Genomic DNA, 16,773 nt, shown 5'->3' with positions numbered 1-16,773 from the left:
ACTTAGTATCCCGTCCTTCTGAGTTCGATGAAACAGGTACCATTGATGTGAGTAATGATAAGGTGTAACTTCTCCCGCCCTTCAGCCTTGGCTGGCAGCTATGCAGCTTGTGGAACTTGCCTTCCAACTAGGGCGAAATGGTCCATATGTTTGGGGGGAAACCCCTGGGTTAAACACAATTGGGCTACAAAGTATTAAAAGAACCCTTGGCATTCCCAGTATTCAAAAGAAACAAAAGAGGTATTTATACTTTGGTTCCCCTCTGGTTCACTCTGTCCTGTCTCTCCCTGGTATACTAGCAGAAGTTTGGGAGGGCAAGGCTTCACATAGGGTGGTGACTGACGGAAGGCGATGGACATACTCCGACTGGTGCTAGACTCAGATAACTGAGTGAAAGAGGAAGTAAGGCGGGCTTGTCAACTCTTACCTCCACCCGCATTGGCATTTCCTGGCAGGAGTGGCTTAGCAAAGGTATTGCTCTTCAGCCAGGCAATGTTACATTGAACCATCACCTAATTATTGGATTTAGGTCATATCAGTCAAAATTCCACGGGGAGTTTAGAAAGGACGGGGGCACCTGTCCAGAAGGGGCATGCTGGCCTCCGGTCCGGTATGGGCTATAGACTTGTTTTGGCTGGACCTGGGAGAGGCCCGGTATCAGCATGTTGTAAGTAAAGAGGCCTACCTTGGTGGGGGCCCTGGTTGTGACGGTGCCCACCCCCAGAGCTGTGGAGGAGTTACAGGGCGATCCAGAGTCTGCAAGGTGCAGCAGGGTACTACATGCAGCAGCACAGTAATGGTGCTAAGCCAAGGATACCCAGGGATGTCTTAGCGTTGTCCCCTGGAAGAACTACGGTGCCCCGTTAGCCCTATGGGCGGTTGTGGGTCTGAGCAACCGGGGGCTGCCTGGAACGCTCCGCCCACCTTTTAGGGGGGCGTAGGTAAGGGAGTGGACTGATGGCCCACTGATGGGAGGGGTGGCCCCTCCCAAGAATTGGTAAACACCGATTGGCGACGGCCACGGTGTAATTTGACTCAGACAGGCAGGCGGCATAAGGGTTGGCCTGCCCTGGGATCGCCCGTAAGATAACCCACCATGTTGGCATATTTGTATTGCAAATAAACCTGCAGCAATTTTCTCCACTAACAAGGTGTCATGTGGTTTATTGATGTATTTTGCTGCATGATAACTGACTACTGTTGCCGATATTGGCACTATGTCAAGGCTGCCCGGGGGGGCCACGTAGTGGCCCCTCAACAGGGCGGCCGCCTTAGTGCCACAGGAAGGCACTGGAGTCGGCCTCCTAGGCTCCCTGGGCGTGGGACCAGGGGGACTTCCGGACGGCAACTTCCGGTATTGGGAGTGGGGGCAGGGGTACATAGACTGTCCCCCGCCCACTGGCCAGTCTCTTGTCCGCTGCCCGTCTCGTCTTTCCCGCCCCACCGCGCACCCTGCGGACGGACAATTAAGAGGATTGGGGGGGGGGAATCATTTCGAACCTATTGTTTTGTGTTGCAGGAGGAGTTACGGGCGATCCAGAGTCTGCAAGGTACAGAAGGGTACTACATGCAGCAGCACAGTAATGGTGCTAAGCCAAGGATACCCAGGGATGTCTTAGCGTTGTCCTCTGGAAGAACTACGGCGCCCCGTTAGTCCTATGGGCGGTTGTGGGTCTGAGCAACCGGGGGCTGCCTGGAACGCTCCGCCCACCTTTTAGGGGGGCGTGAGTAAGGGAGTGGACTGGTGGTCCACTGATGGGAGGGGTGGCCCCTCCCAAGAATTGGTAAACACCGATTGGCGACGGCCACGGTGTAATTTGGCTCATCAGACGGGCAGGTGGCATAAGGGTTGGCCTGCCCTGGGATCGCCTGTAAGATAACCCACCATGTTGGCATATTTGTATTGCACATAAACCTGCAGCAATTTTCTCCACTAACAAGGTGTCGTGTGGTTTATTGATGTATTTTGCTGTATGATAACTGACTACTGTTGCCGATATTGGCACTAACACCATGCACAAGTCTTCTTCGACTGTACTTTAACCGGTTGAGGTCTGCTTGAAGCTGCACATGTCTGACTGTCTATCGTCTGTGCTGCACCTAGCTCCTAGATTATGGGGATTTGCCCTCGGCGCTCTGCTTGTCACGAGGCGAGGGCGAGCTTCCACGCGTGTTTTCCGGATGTGTCCAGGCGCAGACTTTCCTGACCCCTCGTGAGTTTCTTCCCTGTCTGCTGTGCAGGGGAGAGTACAACCGCGCCCCATCTCATCGGGCCGGAGCTCCCAGGCTGTGCTGAGAGCGGAGCCATGCGGGTGATGGACACTGGACACACATCCACCTCACCGGCTGCTCCATCCTTGGGGGAGCCTCGGCTCTGACGTCTGTTGGTCCGTGTCATCTTCGTACTGTGCCTTACAGACTCCCAGAGGTTCATAGCGCCTGGGCGAGACGCATTAAGGTGCAGTTTGCAGACTTCTTTTCTAAAGTGAAAGATTGTCTGTCTGTATATTTAAATATATCCAGAGGAAAAAAATACTTGAGCAGCTGGACCCATTAATACATGAATATACCAAATTCAGACGGGACCTTGCTTTGACCTGCTGACTTTGACTGGACGCACGACAAGTAAAGAGAGAGGTTCACGAACCGGCGACTGACGGTTTCGGCTCTACCTCAGGGTTATTTGCAGAACATGCAGGAGGTTACTTTAAAAATGCATGTGCGTGTAGAAGATTGCATTTTTCGTGGGCACCATCTTCAAACCTGCAGCTCGCATGGTGTGTGCTTGATGCAACAGACGCCTCTAGTGTCCAATGTTAAGAACTACACATAGAGAAGGAGTTTAGGAATTTCTTTACCACAACATGAAATTGATAATAAATCTTCTCCGCCGGCTCGCTGAACTTTGCGGAGCTCGCTGAACTTTGCGGAGTTTTTCAGTAACTCCGTAGAATCCCGATTAGTGAAACTCCGCAGCTCCGCCCATGCTTACACAGGGACTTCGACCCCCAGCCCACCGACTTCAAACGCTTCTGTGCTCTCACCGGCACCCACCAACTATCCGACTGGAAGCAGCTGTCGACCCAAGACATCACCACCATTATGAAATCAGTCCACTCCTGTCCACCACGGACCCCTGCCCATACCACATCTACAACCAAGGGAGAGAAGAAATCCGCAACCGCCTCACAGAGATCCTGAACACGTCCATCACGACAGCCACGGTCCCCGCTGCATGGAAGCACACGGAGGTCAATCCCAGGGCCGGACTGGGCACCCACACTAGCCCTTGCAAACTGCTCGGCCAGCACCTGTGGTGTAGCGGGGGGTGCGGCCGAGTGGTTTGTTAGGGCTGGTTTGTTAGGGCCGGTTTCGGCTGATTTTATTACAGGGGGCCGATATTGCTGGCCCCCGGTAACAAAAAGGCCCCCGGGGGGACAAAACCAGCCCCCAAACTGGCGGCTCACCAGGGAAACACCCGGTGCCCACTATGGCCAAACCAGCTCTGGTCAATCCTCTCCTGAATAAATCCTCCCCTGAACCCAGCGTACTCAAGAATTATTGACCCATCTTGCTACTTCCCTTCCCAGGCAAAATTTTGAGGAAAGCCATCAACTGCCAGCTCATAGAGTACCTCGAAGAGAACCACCTTCTTGACGCCTCCCAATAAGGCTTACGGGCCAACTCAGCACTGCCCTGATCGCAGGTACTGACAACATCAGACAACTCCTCGACCAAAGAGAAACAGCAGCTCTAATCTTCCTCGACCTCTCAGCAGCCTTTGACACCGTCTCCCATCACACCCTCATCACCAGACGCCACAATCCTGGGCATCCAAGGCAATGGTCTCAACTGGATTCCCTCCTTCCTCCCCTAATGAACACAGAGGATCCACCTACCACCTTTTTCCTCCGTACCCAAGAGCATCATCTGTGGTATCTCCCAGAGCTCCTCCCTCAGTCCCACCCTCTTCAACACCTACATGGTGTCGGGGTTGCTCTGCGCATGCAGCGAGCAGCAGTGGGAGCGGAGCAACTTGGGTACAAAACGACCCGAGAACACAGAAGGAGCCCTTTGCGTTCTAGTCCGCCGTGTCTCCTTTCCGTCTGGGTCACACTTACCTCTTCTGGTTAGTCTCAGCTTCCCTCAAAGTCATTCGTCGTTGCGGGCGCCTTGTAGTCCAGGTGGGGGCGGTGGTTGCGGTGCCCTTCGTCCCCTGGATCCTTCCTGGAGTTGTGGGATCCATTTCCCAGGGGCTGCTTGTGGGTGCCTCGCGTCCTGGCATTTCCTGTGTCAGCTACTCCTACGAAAAGAAAAAGAAAAGACAAACATATGCTAAAGACTCAGAAGGTTCTACTCTTGTGGTAACGCGCTTGCGCTGCTATGTATATTTGTATGCTTGAATAGCATCATGAATGATCTGACTGAAGTTCCCCTGGCTTTACATAAAGGGCATCTGTATTGTTCTTTTTTACCCCTCGAGAAGGCTCCGTCTGAGGATTGCAGTCTGTGGATAGTTTCCTGCAGCTAAGGAGATGACCTAATAACCTGCATATGTTTTGCATTTTTTATATAAAGCACATCTGAAAATACACATATATCATTCTTGTTTGTGGTTACATACATGAGATTCATCTTCTGGGCTATATTTTTCTTTTCCCTTTTCTACATTAGGGGTAAGAAAGTTGTCATGCACTCCTAATTGCATAGGTGGTATGTATACACTGGCGTATCTCTCTTCTTTTGGCTATAGAACTATTCTGGCTCCTGGGGGAATGCTTTTGGATTATAGTGGAAGAGGGGAGTAAAACAGGTAGTGAAGATAGTTACCTCGTTGATATATACACTTTGCTACGCTCTTGCCCTTACCGGGTCTCACTCTTGGTCACTATTACCAGGTCTCACACTTCTGCCGTTGGCGACTCCCTGCTGCACGGGTCACACCGAGGATCCTTCGTCAGTTCTCGTTCCCTTCTTTCCCCTCTTCCCCTTCTACACGGGTGTTGCTTTGACTACGTTGGGCATATTTAGTGATAAAGGGAAGGGGGTCCTGCTCTTCAACTTCTTGCATCTCATGCCTGCGGAAACTTCAGGTGAGCCCTGATATTTGACACCTCTAGCAGACATCGCCCACACACACGGACTCATCATCTCCTACACCAAAACATGCAGCTCATCCTTTCCCTCACAGAAGACACCCACACCACAAGAGCCACTTCCACAACACATTGTCCGACATCGTCAGCTAGGTGAAGGCCGTCTGCCTGAAGCTCAACTTGGACAAAATGGAGGTACTCGTCTTTGGAAACAATCCCTCCTCCTACGATGAGTCCTGGTGGTCCACCGAACTCAGCCCAGCTCCTGCTCACTCCAACCACGCATTCAACATCAGAATCATCCTGGACAGCCAGCTAACCATGAAGAACATGTCTCCTCCTCCTGCTTCCACCCCTCCCCCACATGCTCGGCAAGATCTGCTGGATTCCCATCTGCACCAGGAAAACAGTCACCCAAGCCCTCATCTCCAGCAGCCTCAACTACGGCAACGCTTTCTACGCTGGAACCACCAAACAACTACTCAAACACCTCCGGATCATCCAGAACACCACAGCAAGACTCATCCTCAACCTCCACAGGAGAACCAGCAACCCCCCCACACCCTCCACCTCAGAGGCCTCCACTGGCTCCCCGTACAGAAATGAAGCCTGTTCAAGCTCCTGACTCATGGTTACAAAGTCCTCCACAACTCCGGGCCTGCCTACATCAACCACCACCTGACGTTCCATTGACCTATCAGGGAACTCCGCTCCACCTCTCTTGCCCTGGCCCACACCCCCCGGCTCCACCATAACCGCTGCAGAGGTCGTTCCTTCTTCCACCTCACCGCCAAGTCCTGGAATGACCTCCTCTTCCACCTGCGCACTTGTCCTTTACTTGAAGAATTCAGGAAGACGCTCATGACAGCTCTTTGACAGAGGACGCTAGGCCATTGCGCCTGGAGACCCCCGGGGTGACAAGTTGCACTTTACAAGAACTCTTTGATTGATAGATAAAAACATCTACCTGCATGATGGTTTTCGTATGGCAATCTATGAGTGTGAAATAGGTGTGATGGGACGGATGTGTCCTATAAGTGTTTGAATTCACATAAACCTAAACTTGTGGATGTTCACAAACTCATCTGTGACATTGTACATGATAAAAAATCACAGATGTACTGGCAGAAATAAGTCAGAATCCACGTGTGAGTGGAAGGACACACTGCACAAATTGATTGGATTTCGGTAGAGCTTGCTCGGATGTCTACAAAATCAGCCATCTTCCTCATCCATTCCGTAGAGGCAGGGAGCTAGTGGTAATATGTAGAGCACAATGGAACCTCCAGACTCTTCAGTTGAGGGAGTTTACTCAGACAGAGATGCCAGGCTTTCCTGTTTCCACGAATGCCTCGGTCACAGGGGGGGTTTGTTATCGTCTACCTGACCCGCCCACCACATTTACCGAATCCCAGGCAAATTTCTTATAGCCATGATATTATCTCATTAAAATTTCTTAATATGAAAAAGGAGGAATGCATTGGTCGAGGTCTCGGCCATACTCCACACTTCTAATTGAATTAACTCGATGGCAGTGGTTGGACTAAATCAATGAGTTGTTGGTTGCACACGTAACAATGGCAAACACTTGGTCTCCTTTCTGTTTCTTCTGTATTCATTGCAACAAACCAGTAGCGCCTTTAGCATGGACAGGCCACTTCCTAATTCCATTTTCTATCCTTTGACATTATATTGAGATTCCAAAAACAGCTTTTAAAAGCAATTTATATTGACTCGTCCCTGGGGAAGGCTCTCTCCAAGTGTATTGTCTGCTGGGCTGGCAACAAATGGTTTATATCCTGCTTCGTTATTCATGCATCTCCCTGTTACCTTGGCTCCCAGCTGCTCAGCCAGTGTGAGTGTTCTGAGTGGAATGTTGATGTGATGGAGAGGAGTGGAATGTTTGGGCTCCTGTGTGGTGAGGTGGGACAGAAGGAGTAGGGTCTGAGCAGCAGGCAGGCTGCTCCTGGTGGGCCTCCTGTACATAGATACCATCCTGCAGCTACGAATAATAAAGAATCTTCAAAGATACTCCTCGGCTACTTGCCATACATCACAACATAATTTTGGCGACGAGGATGGGATACAGTACCATGCGTACAACTGTTTTTTTAGAAGCCGTCACTGGAAAGAAGATTGAAAAACCAAAGAAACAAACAGAAACTTAGAAAAAAGCCTCAAAACTGAAGTACCGGGCCTAGAAGCCCCACCAGTGTCCTTTTCATCGGACAGCCCCAGCCTGGGTGTACTTCATTCTGCTGGGCTGGCAGCAAAGGCCATCACCTCACCGGCACTAAAGTTTACAATGAGTATGCGACTTATCAGGATTGGATTAATCAAGCATTTGAGATGGTCTGGTCAGTTATATAACTAGTGCTGTTGAGACCTTCATCGTTGTGGTCGGTGATACACTCTGCTCTCTCAAACTTGAAGGTGAAAAACTCTGGAGTCAACTATGTCATTGAGGCCAAATTTAAATGACAAACTGCTTGAAAGCCATACAAGAAGAGTTATTTCCATCTAGAATGCCAAGGAGATTCTTAATGCTCCTAATGTAGTTAAAAAGGTCTTTCACGTTGCCTGTACTTTAGCTAACCCGGTCTGTCTCCCAAACAACTGATCCATCTCCTACATTCAAGGAACAGCTTCGCTGATTTTTCTGCAGCAAGAGTAAGATATTCTGGAGAGCTTGGGACAGAAGGTTGACGGTGCTAATACCCATCACTTAGCTACAACAGGCCTCAGTGAGGCTATCTGTTGACCATCTGAGGCCCAATAATGGAGAATGTGGGTCAAATGACCCATGAAGTCTTCTCGAACATTGCCAATTCGAATACGCCTGGTTCACCATTGCATCCTTTCCCTCCAAAGATCTAGAAGTCCACAATGGCATCACTTGCTAGTCCATTGCGTGTCATATGCAATATATTCTTTTTTTTTTTTTTTTTTTTTTTTTAAAGTTTTTATTGAACAATAATTCGATTACAAGCACGGGCCTACAACCACCAGGGCCGGCCGCTAAGTACAGAATAAAATATACATTTATCAAAGCTGCAGTCGGTTCCCGGGGCTCGGCCCCGTAGTGACTCCGGATAGTTCTAAAGGAACAGGAGACTTAAGTCCAACAAACACAAAAAACTAAAAGAAAAACAAAAGGCGAGGCATAAAGACAAACAGTGCAGGTCAGGCTTCCTCCGGGGAACTCCAGTTCAGACCATTAAGCAGCACGCGAAAGGAAGGAGTACCGGGAGGCTGGGGACGGGGGGGGGGGGGGGCCAAGGGAAACGAACGTCCATATGTAGTCATTCCAAAAGGTGCCCGGAACCGTCAAGGGTCAGGGGGACATGGCGATATCGGTGTCCACCAGGGGGGGGCGTACAGATACCCCCGCGATATGCATTCCATTGCCCCCAGATTCTGCCCCATGCCCCCGGCTTACCACGGGCAACATACACAGTCTTCTCCCTGAACATACACCAGTCCATATTCTCCTTCCATACTGACACGGTGGGCGGCCGCTGGGCACCCCAAAGCTGCGCTATATCTCTCTTGGCAATCATGTTCCCCAGGGCCGCCCACCGAGTCTGAGCTGCGCTATAATCATTGGGCTCCCACACATTCAGGACACAGCGACGCACCTCCGGCAGCAGCACAACCCCAGTGACCTGTCCCATAACCGTATGTACCCGGCGCCAGTAGTCCGCCACCTCGCGGCACTCCCACAGGATATGGAGAAAGGTGGCGCTGAGCCCACAACCCCGCTTACAGAGCCCATCATCGGAATATCCCATCGAGACTAAGCGAGGACCCGTCACATACACCCGGTGAAGAATCTTAAGCTGTACCAACCGGAGACGGGCCGGAATGGCGACCTCCTTGGGGGACGACAGTGCAGACTGCCAGTCCTCGTCGTCCAATTCCACCCCATCCCCCGTCCAAGCCTCCCGAAGGCGCACCAAATATGCAATATATTCTTACCAAGGGTCTCGGTTCCGTCCGAGTGGAAAAGGGCCATGGTGATACCTTGCTAGAGAAAGAATATGGCAGATCCTGACATACTCAGCAACTATAGACCAATCTCTGTCTTTCCATTCCCTGTTAAGCTCTTAGAGAAGTTTGTGAACTAGAATATATCAGACTTTTTGGAGAACCACGGCCTTCTGGAGACAGCTCAATCAAGATTTTTCCCAGCGCATGGAACTGAATCAGCATTGATTTCGGTCTTGAATCAGCAAAGAATGGTGGCAGATAAAGACGACTTTGTGGCCTTAGTGCTATTAGATATGTCGGCCGACTTTAATATGGCCAATGACGCCATTTTAGCCATGACTGAGATTGGTATCTGGGGGATGGCCCTGGATTGGTGCCAATCTTACCTGAAAACAGATCTCAAGCGATCGATTTTCCACCCTTTTGATCTGAATTTAAGGCAGATAGCCAAGGGGTTCCCCAGTGGTCCTCCTTGAGTTTAACATCTATCGTAGCCCTCAGATTCAACTAATCTGTTCACATTGAATGAATGTGATGAACTATTCTGAAGACACCCAGCTCATACTGTTGATCGATCCTTTCACCTTAAAGCCTTTGAGGCTTTTCACAATCACATGAAGGCGGTCACGGCTTGGTTGAGCTGGAACTCGTTAAAGTTCAACGCAGGGAAAGCTGAAATTCTATGTTGTTCCACAGGGAAGCTCCGTTCCTCTCCTCCCGCAGAGCTTTGGCCTTCAGTTGGAGGAGATTGCTCCATTGGCTTCCACCTCTGTTCAGAATCGTGGAGTCCTCACTGAGGACGTGTCCAACAAGCCATGTTAACAGACTTTGTTGCATGCTTCTCTGCATTGCGGGTTCGTAGGAAGATTCTACTGTTTTTACCTGCCCATACTCTATTGCTTATAGTACACTCTACTATTCCTTACTTCTCCTGGGCTTCCTGATTTTCAGATTGGGTGACTCCTTCGGATCTAGGCAGCAGCCACCAGACTAGGTCTCTCCTGACCACTTCAATCATCTACCTTTGAAGCATTAGACACTCTGCACTGGTTACCATGCAAAAAAAAGGATTGAGTTTATATCATTGTGCACAAGCCAGCCATCGGAATGGCCCTCGTTCTCGTCAGCAGAACTCTGCTCCTGTCTGTTCTGCAAATTAAAAGCAATTGGTGGAATGTAAGCCCACAAATTGTATACAAAAGGTTTTGAAGGGCCGACCTAAAAAAGGATTGAGTTTATATCCTTGTGCATTTTGCACAAGCCATTTATCAGAATGGCCCTCGTATCTACAGCAAACGTCTGCTCATTATTGTCTTGCTTGTCTTTTGCACTCAATCAACCAGTAGATTAATAGAGCACTCCATGGAATCCGCCAACTCTAATCTTCTAACCATCCCCAAATTCAAAAAGATCCAGGTTCGCGGCAGAGCGTTCTCTGCCGTGGCGGCCCTCTCTGGAATGGGCTCCCTCCTACTTTGCGTCATGCAAACCATCTCTTGACTTTTAGGAAATCTCTGAAAACCTGGCTTCATACAATAGTGGAGTCTTTATTTCTTGTCTTTTCAGTTTGTTTAATTCGTCCATCTCGCGGTACCTTTCATCGCCAGGACACTTGTTCAGATATCAGTAGCACTCAATAAATGCCAATAATAATAATAATTAAGGTAGGGGTTAAGATTTCTTGAAAGGAAAAAAACATTTTCACAGAAAAGAAATTTAGCAAGAGAATTTGAGCTGGTGCTGCCGACTGTTTCATGCAAAGAGAGACACGTGGATATTTTCACGCGAGAATATGATAATCAAGAATGGGCTCCTCGTTTCTTGGGGTACTACTGGAAACTTCTGTAAAGTCCTTGAAAGTGGTAATAAAGCAACCGTACAAGGTTGTAAATCTACAGCCCCCATATATCCCACTGGATATAACCCAGGGCCCTGATATAAACATTCTCACTCAGACACCTGCAGCTGGTGCGCTCACCCTCTGAGCTATGTCATCATCGTCTGGGTAATGCATATGGCGGTCACGGCCTGCCTCTGGCTTCTATTGTAGCACGGCTAGCAAAGGGAATCCTTTCATGAGGTCCCCTAGTGTGCAGTGATACTCTCTCCTGTTATAACACGCCCAAGGGCCGTATTCGGTGACTGGTGGATGCAAGACATTAGCAAAAACTGGGGGATGTTCTGTCTGCCAAATTAAGAGCGCATTGATGAAGTCAATGACGCTCTAACATTTGCCACTTTTTGGCAAATGTCCTGCTCCACCAAACTCTGAATTTCTGGCTACAGCCCTAACCATCTTGGACCCTGTAATTTTGTTCTTCCAGTTGCAAGTACAGAGCCACGAGTCCCAGCGTTCCTAGTGATTCTGGTATTTGGCCAGAGCAGCAAACAAGATACAGTGCAAACCGGGCTCAATGACATGAACCTTGACGGCTTCAAATCCTAACTTGGACCAAATGCTAAGTCACTTGGATTCACCCTGGACACCAACCTCACCCTCAAAGAACTCACTGCCAAATAAACAATGACGGCCTGGGACCCACGCTCTCTTCTAAAGAAAGTCAAACCCTTTCTTCCAAAAAGCAACTTCAGAACTGCTGTTCAAGCCCTTGTACCTGGATGGTGGAAACGCCCTGCTCCATGGCCTGCCAGACTTCACACTGGCACCCCTTGGGGCGTCCTACAGTCCGCAGAATGTTTCATCCAGGACCTGATGGAATATATGATCACATCACCCCATCCCGATGGAACGCCACTGGCTCCCCTTAGCGCCATCTTCAAAACCAGCTGCACCATTTACAAAGCATCCCAACCAGCACCTCTGCTGATCGCGCATTCACGCGCACCAGCTCTAGGGGTTCTCGCCATTCCCACTGCCAGGACACCTCCAGACTGGCCTTTTCCATCGATGCACCCAAGATCTGGAACGACATCCCCGTCTCCATCAGGGCGCCCAACGGTGCTCTGATTTAGGAAAGAGTTGAAGACCCCCTCTCGAAAGAACACTGCATCATTAAGAGCAGACGAACCCGCTGCCTCTCCTATCACTCATTGACTTTACGCTTGCCTTCGACCATTTGAGGGGCTCCGCTGCCTCTGGCTCGGTTCACACCTTAGAAATACCTCCTACATAGAGTGATTTTAGGGCAGCCTAATGAATGACATCTTATCAATGGCAACCTCACACCAGGATCTCAGTTGCACACTTTTGCTTGGTAGCTAATGAATTCTGGGAGCTGTAGTTTTGTGCACATCCTTTGAAATCGCTGGACTACCCTACCTGATTACAATACTTTGTAAAATGAAAGGGAATGACTGGAATCATGGCACCAGGCGACTATGGATGGTGGCCCATCTCGACTGACACTGGTGCAGCCCTACTAGCCTCAAAGGGATGTTCTGACATATGAATGCATGCCCCAACATATGAATACATGCCCCAACATATGAATGCAGGCCCCAACATGTGAATACATGCCCCAACATAGGAACACATGCCCCAACATTTGAATACATGCCCCAACATGTGAATGCATGCTCAATCCTTGGAAGGCTGTCAGAATTTGGCCAGACGTAACTGACATTTCAGGCCCTTTGGTAGCAGGGCTGACACAGCCATCAAGTGTCCCTAAGCGCTGGGTGAATGTCTCACCATAACACCCCATATCAAAGATGGCAAATGTACGACTACAAGTCCCAGAGTATAAAAAGTTGTGTTGGTTTAAAATTTGAGCTTTGTGAAGGTACAACACATGATGTGGGGCCACAAAAACCTATACTGACGTGTGACTGGCTCACTGTCTGTAGTAGCCCTAGACAGGTGTGCCTGATTCTTCTCCACTATTCTCATATCCCTGAGGCACAAACTGACATGTGACTGACTCGATCTCAGCCCTATCACCTCTAGGGTACCCAGATTGACATGATTGACTCTGCCCCGGCCTTAGCACCTCTAGGGTGCAAAGACTGACATAACTGACTCTTCCCTATCACCTCTAGGGTAAAAAGACTGACATGTGACTGACTCTGCACCAGCCCTAGCACCACTAGGGTACAAAGACTGACATGTGACTGACTCTTCACCAGCCCTAGCACCTCTAGGGTACAAAGACTGACCTGTGACTGACTCTGCCCCAACCCTATCACCTCTAGGGTACAAAAACCGACATGTGACTAACTCCTCCCCAGCCCCAGCACCTCTAGCGTACAAAGACTGACATGTGACTGACTCTTCCCCAGCCCTAGCACCTCTAGGGTGCAAAGACTGATATGGGACTGACTCTGCCCCAACCCTATCACATCTAGGGTACAAAGACTGATATGGGACTGACTCTGCCCCAACCCTATCACATCTAGTGTACAAAGACTGACATGTGACTGAATCTTCCCCAGCCCTATCACCTCTAGGGTACAAAGACTGACATGTGACTGACCCTTCCCAAGCCCTATCACCTCTAGTTTACAAAGACTGACCTGTGACTGACTCTGCCCCAACCCTATCACCTCTAGGGTACAAAGACCGACATGTGACTAACTCTTCCCCAGCCCCAGCACCTCTAGGGTACAAAGACTGACATGTGACAGACTCTACCCCAGCCCCGTCACCTCTAGCGTACAAAGGCTAACATGTGACTGACTCTTCCCCAGCCCTATCACCTCTAGGGTACAAAGACTGACTTGTGACTGACTCTTCCCCAGCCCTATCACCTCTAGGGTGCAAAGACTGACATGTGACTGATTCTTCCCCAGCCCTAGCACCTCTAGGGTACAATCAATCAATCAATCAATCAATCACAGCATTTATATAGCGCACTACTCACCCCGGAGGGTCTCAAGGCGCTCGGGGGGGTGGGGGGGGTCCGCTACTGCTCGAACAGCCAGGTCTTGAGCTGCTTCCTGAAGGCGAGGTGGTCCTGGGTCAGGCGGAGGTGGGACGGGAGGGAGTTCCAAGTCTTGGCGGCCAAGTAGGAGAAGGACCTTCCTCCTGTGGTGGCTCTTCGGATCCGGGGGATGGCGGCGAGGGCGTGGCTGGTCGAACGAAGGTGGCGTGTGGGAGCGTAGAAGTTGAGGTGGCTGTTGAGGTATGCTGGTCCTTGGTTGTGCAACGCTTTGTGTGCGTGGGTCAGGAGACGGAAGGTGATTCTCTTGCTGACCGGGAGCCAGTGCAGGTCTCAGGTGTCCGGAGATGTGGCTGCGATGGGGGATGTCCAGGATGAGTCGGGCTGAGGCGTTCTGGATCCGCTGGAGTCTCTTCTGGAGTTTGGTGGTGGTTCCGGCGTAGAGGGAGTTGCCGTAGTCCAGACGGCTGGTGACGAGGGCCTGGGTGACCGTCTTCCTGGTCTCGGTGGGGATCCACCGGAAGATCTTTCGTAGCATGCGCAGGATGTTGAAGCAGGACGAGGATACGGCGTTGACTTGCCTGGTCATGGAGAGGGAGGAGTCCAGGACGAAGCCTAGGTTTCGTGCATGGTCTGTTGGTTTGGGTGCGCTGCCCAAGGCGGGGGGCCACCAGGAGTCGTCCCAGGCGGTGGGTGAAGATCCTAGGATGAGGACTTCCGTCTTGTCCGAGTTCAGTTTCAGGCGGCTGCTCATCATCCACTTGGCTACTTCTGTCATCCCTTCGTGTAGGTTGGTTCTGGCGGTGGCGGGGTCGTTGGTGAGGGAGAGGATCATCTGGGTGTCGTCGGCGTAGGAGATGATGTTGAGGTTGTGTTGGCGTGCGATGGCTGCGAGAGGGCCCATGTAGACGTTGAAGAGGGTTGGGCTGAGCGAGGAGCCTTGAGGAACGCCGCAGATGACTTCGGTGGCTTCTGATCTAAACAGGGGGAGGCGGACTCTCTGTGTCCTACCGGCGAGGAATGAGGTGATCCATTCCAGTGCCTTCTCCTGGATTCCGACGTTGCTGAGGCGCTGTACTAGGGTGCGGTGGCAGACAGTGTCGAAGGCCGCGGAGAGGTCCAGGAGGATGAGGGCCGCTGTTTCTCCGTTGTCGAGCAGGGCTCGGATGTCATCGGTGGCTGCGATCAGGGCGGTCTCTGTGCTGTGGCTGGCCCGGAAGCCAGACTGCGAGGGGTCGAGGGATCCGTTCGTCTCGAGGAAGGCGGCCAGCTGCTTGTTGACTGTCTTCTCGATGACTTTAGCGGGAAACGGGAGCAGCGAGATGGGGCGAAAGTTCTTGAGGTCGGTGGGGTCGGCTGATGGCTTCTTTAGAAGAGCGCTGAGTTTGGCGTGCTTCCAGCTCTCTGGGAAGGTGGCGGTGTCGAGGGAGGTGTTGATGATGTCTCGCAGGTGGGGTGCGAGGACAGCGTCGGCCTTGTTGAAGATGTGGTGGAGCAGGGGTCGGTCGGGGATCCGGAGTGGATGGAGTTCATCGTGCGGATGGTGTCTTCGGTGCTGATCGGGGTCCAGGCGCGGAGGGTGGTGGTGGGTGGCGTTGGTGCGGTCGTGGGGAGCGTTGGTTGTGTGCTGAAGCTGTTGTGTATGTCAGCGATCTTGTTGTGGAAGTAGGAGGCGAGGGAGTTGCAGAGTTCTTGCGATGGTGTGATGTCGTTTCCGGCATTGGGGTTGGAGAGCTCCTTCACGATGTTGAAGAGTTCCTTGCTGTTGTGTGCGTTGTTGTCCAGCCGCTCCTTGAATGCTGTTTTCTTGGTGGCGTGGATCAATTGATGGTGCTTTCGGGTAGCGAGCTTGAGGGTGGTCATGTTGTCAGGTGTTGGGTCTCTTCTCCAGGCTCTCTCGAGGGCTCGGCAGTTCTTCTTGGAGCTCTTGAGTTCGTCGGTGAACCATGGGGCCAGCTTGCTGCCGGGTCTGCTGGGCGGGTTCCTCAGTGGGGCGAGGTCGTCTGCGCAGTTGCTGATCCACTTCGTCAGGTTGTTTGCGGCCTGGCTGGGGTTCGCTGAGCTGGCGGGAGGGTGCTGGCTCAGGGAGGCGGCGAGTTGGTCGGCCGTGATCTTGTTCCAGCTTCTTCGTGCGACCTGTCGCTGGTGGTGGTGGATCGTGGTCCTTCTGAAGCTGAAGTGGACGCAGCTGTGGTCCGTCCAGTGGAGTCCGGTGGCGTGGCTGAAGGCGATGTTTTTGCTGGATGAGAAGACGGCGTCGAGGGTGTGTCCGGCGAGGTGGGTGGGGGTGGTCACCAGCTGCTTGAGTCCGAGGTTGGCGAGGTTGTCAAGCAGGGTGGTGGTGTTGTGATCGTTGTTGTTCTCCAGGTGGAAGTTGAGGTCCCCGAGGAGGATGTAGTCAGCGGAGGGGAGGGCGTGCGGGCTGATGAGGTCGGCGATGTCTTCGCTGAACTGTGCGCGTGGTCCCGGGAGTCTGTAGATGAGGGTGCCTCTAAGGGTGGTCTTGGGGTCGGTGTGGATCTGGAAGTGCAGGTGTTCGGCGGCTTTGAGGGTGTCGTCGGTGGTGGTCGTGATGCGGATGGTGTTCTTGTGGACTATGGCGATGCCGCCTCCGGTCTGGTTGGCGGTGCGATCCCTCCGGGTGAACTTGTATCCGTCCGGGATGGCGATAGCGATGTCTGGCGCTGAGGAGGCGTTCATCCAGGTCTCCGTGAGGAAGGCGACGTCTGGGGATGTTGTGTCGATCAGGTTCCAGAGTTGGATGGCGTGTCTGTGGATGGATCGGGTGTTGAGAAGGATGCACTTCAGGTGGTTGCTGGTGGTGTTCTTCTTGGCGGGTGTGGATGTGG

The 16,773-nt window shown here is 51.6% G+C and overlaps 1 long non-coding RNA gene across 2 annotated transcripts in view; it reads right to left on the bottom strand.

Annotated features, from left to right (window-relative positions):
• LOC146783055 (uncharacterized) overlaps window positions 1-16,773 on the bottom strand; it is a 251,375-nt gene that overhangs the window by 219,892 nt on the left and 14,710 nt on the right. For both annotated transcript variants that reach the window (XR_014972408.1, XR_014972407.1), the window contains exon 2: window positions 4,122-4,303. This is a non-coding gene — a long non-coding RNA (uncharacterized LOC146783055). The remainder of the gene's footprint in view (window positions 1-4,121; window positions 4,304-16,773) is intronic.

The sequence above is a fragment of the Triturus cristatus genome, chromosome 12, assembly GCF_964204655.1.
Source record: "Triturus cristatus chromosome 12, aTriCri1.1, whole genome shotgun sequence".
Taxonomy (NCBI): domain Eukaryota; kingdom Metazoa; phylum Chordata; class Amphibia; order Caudata; family Salamandridae; genus Triturus; species Triturus cristatus.
The sequence above is the reverse complement of the archived record's forward strand: the minus strand, read 5'-3'. Positions and strand labels throughout refer to the sequence as shown.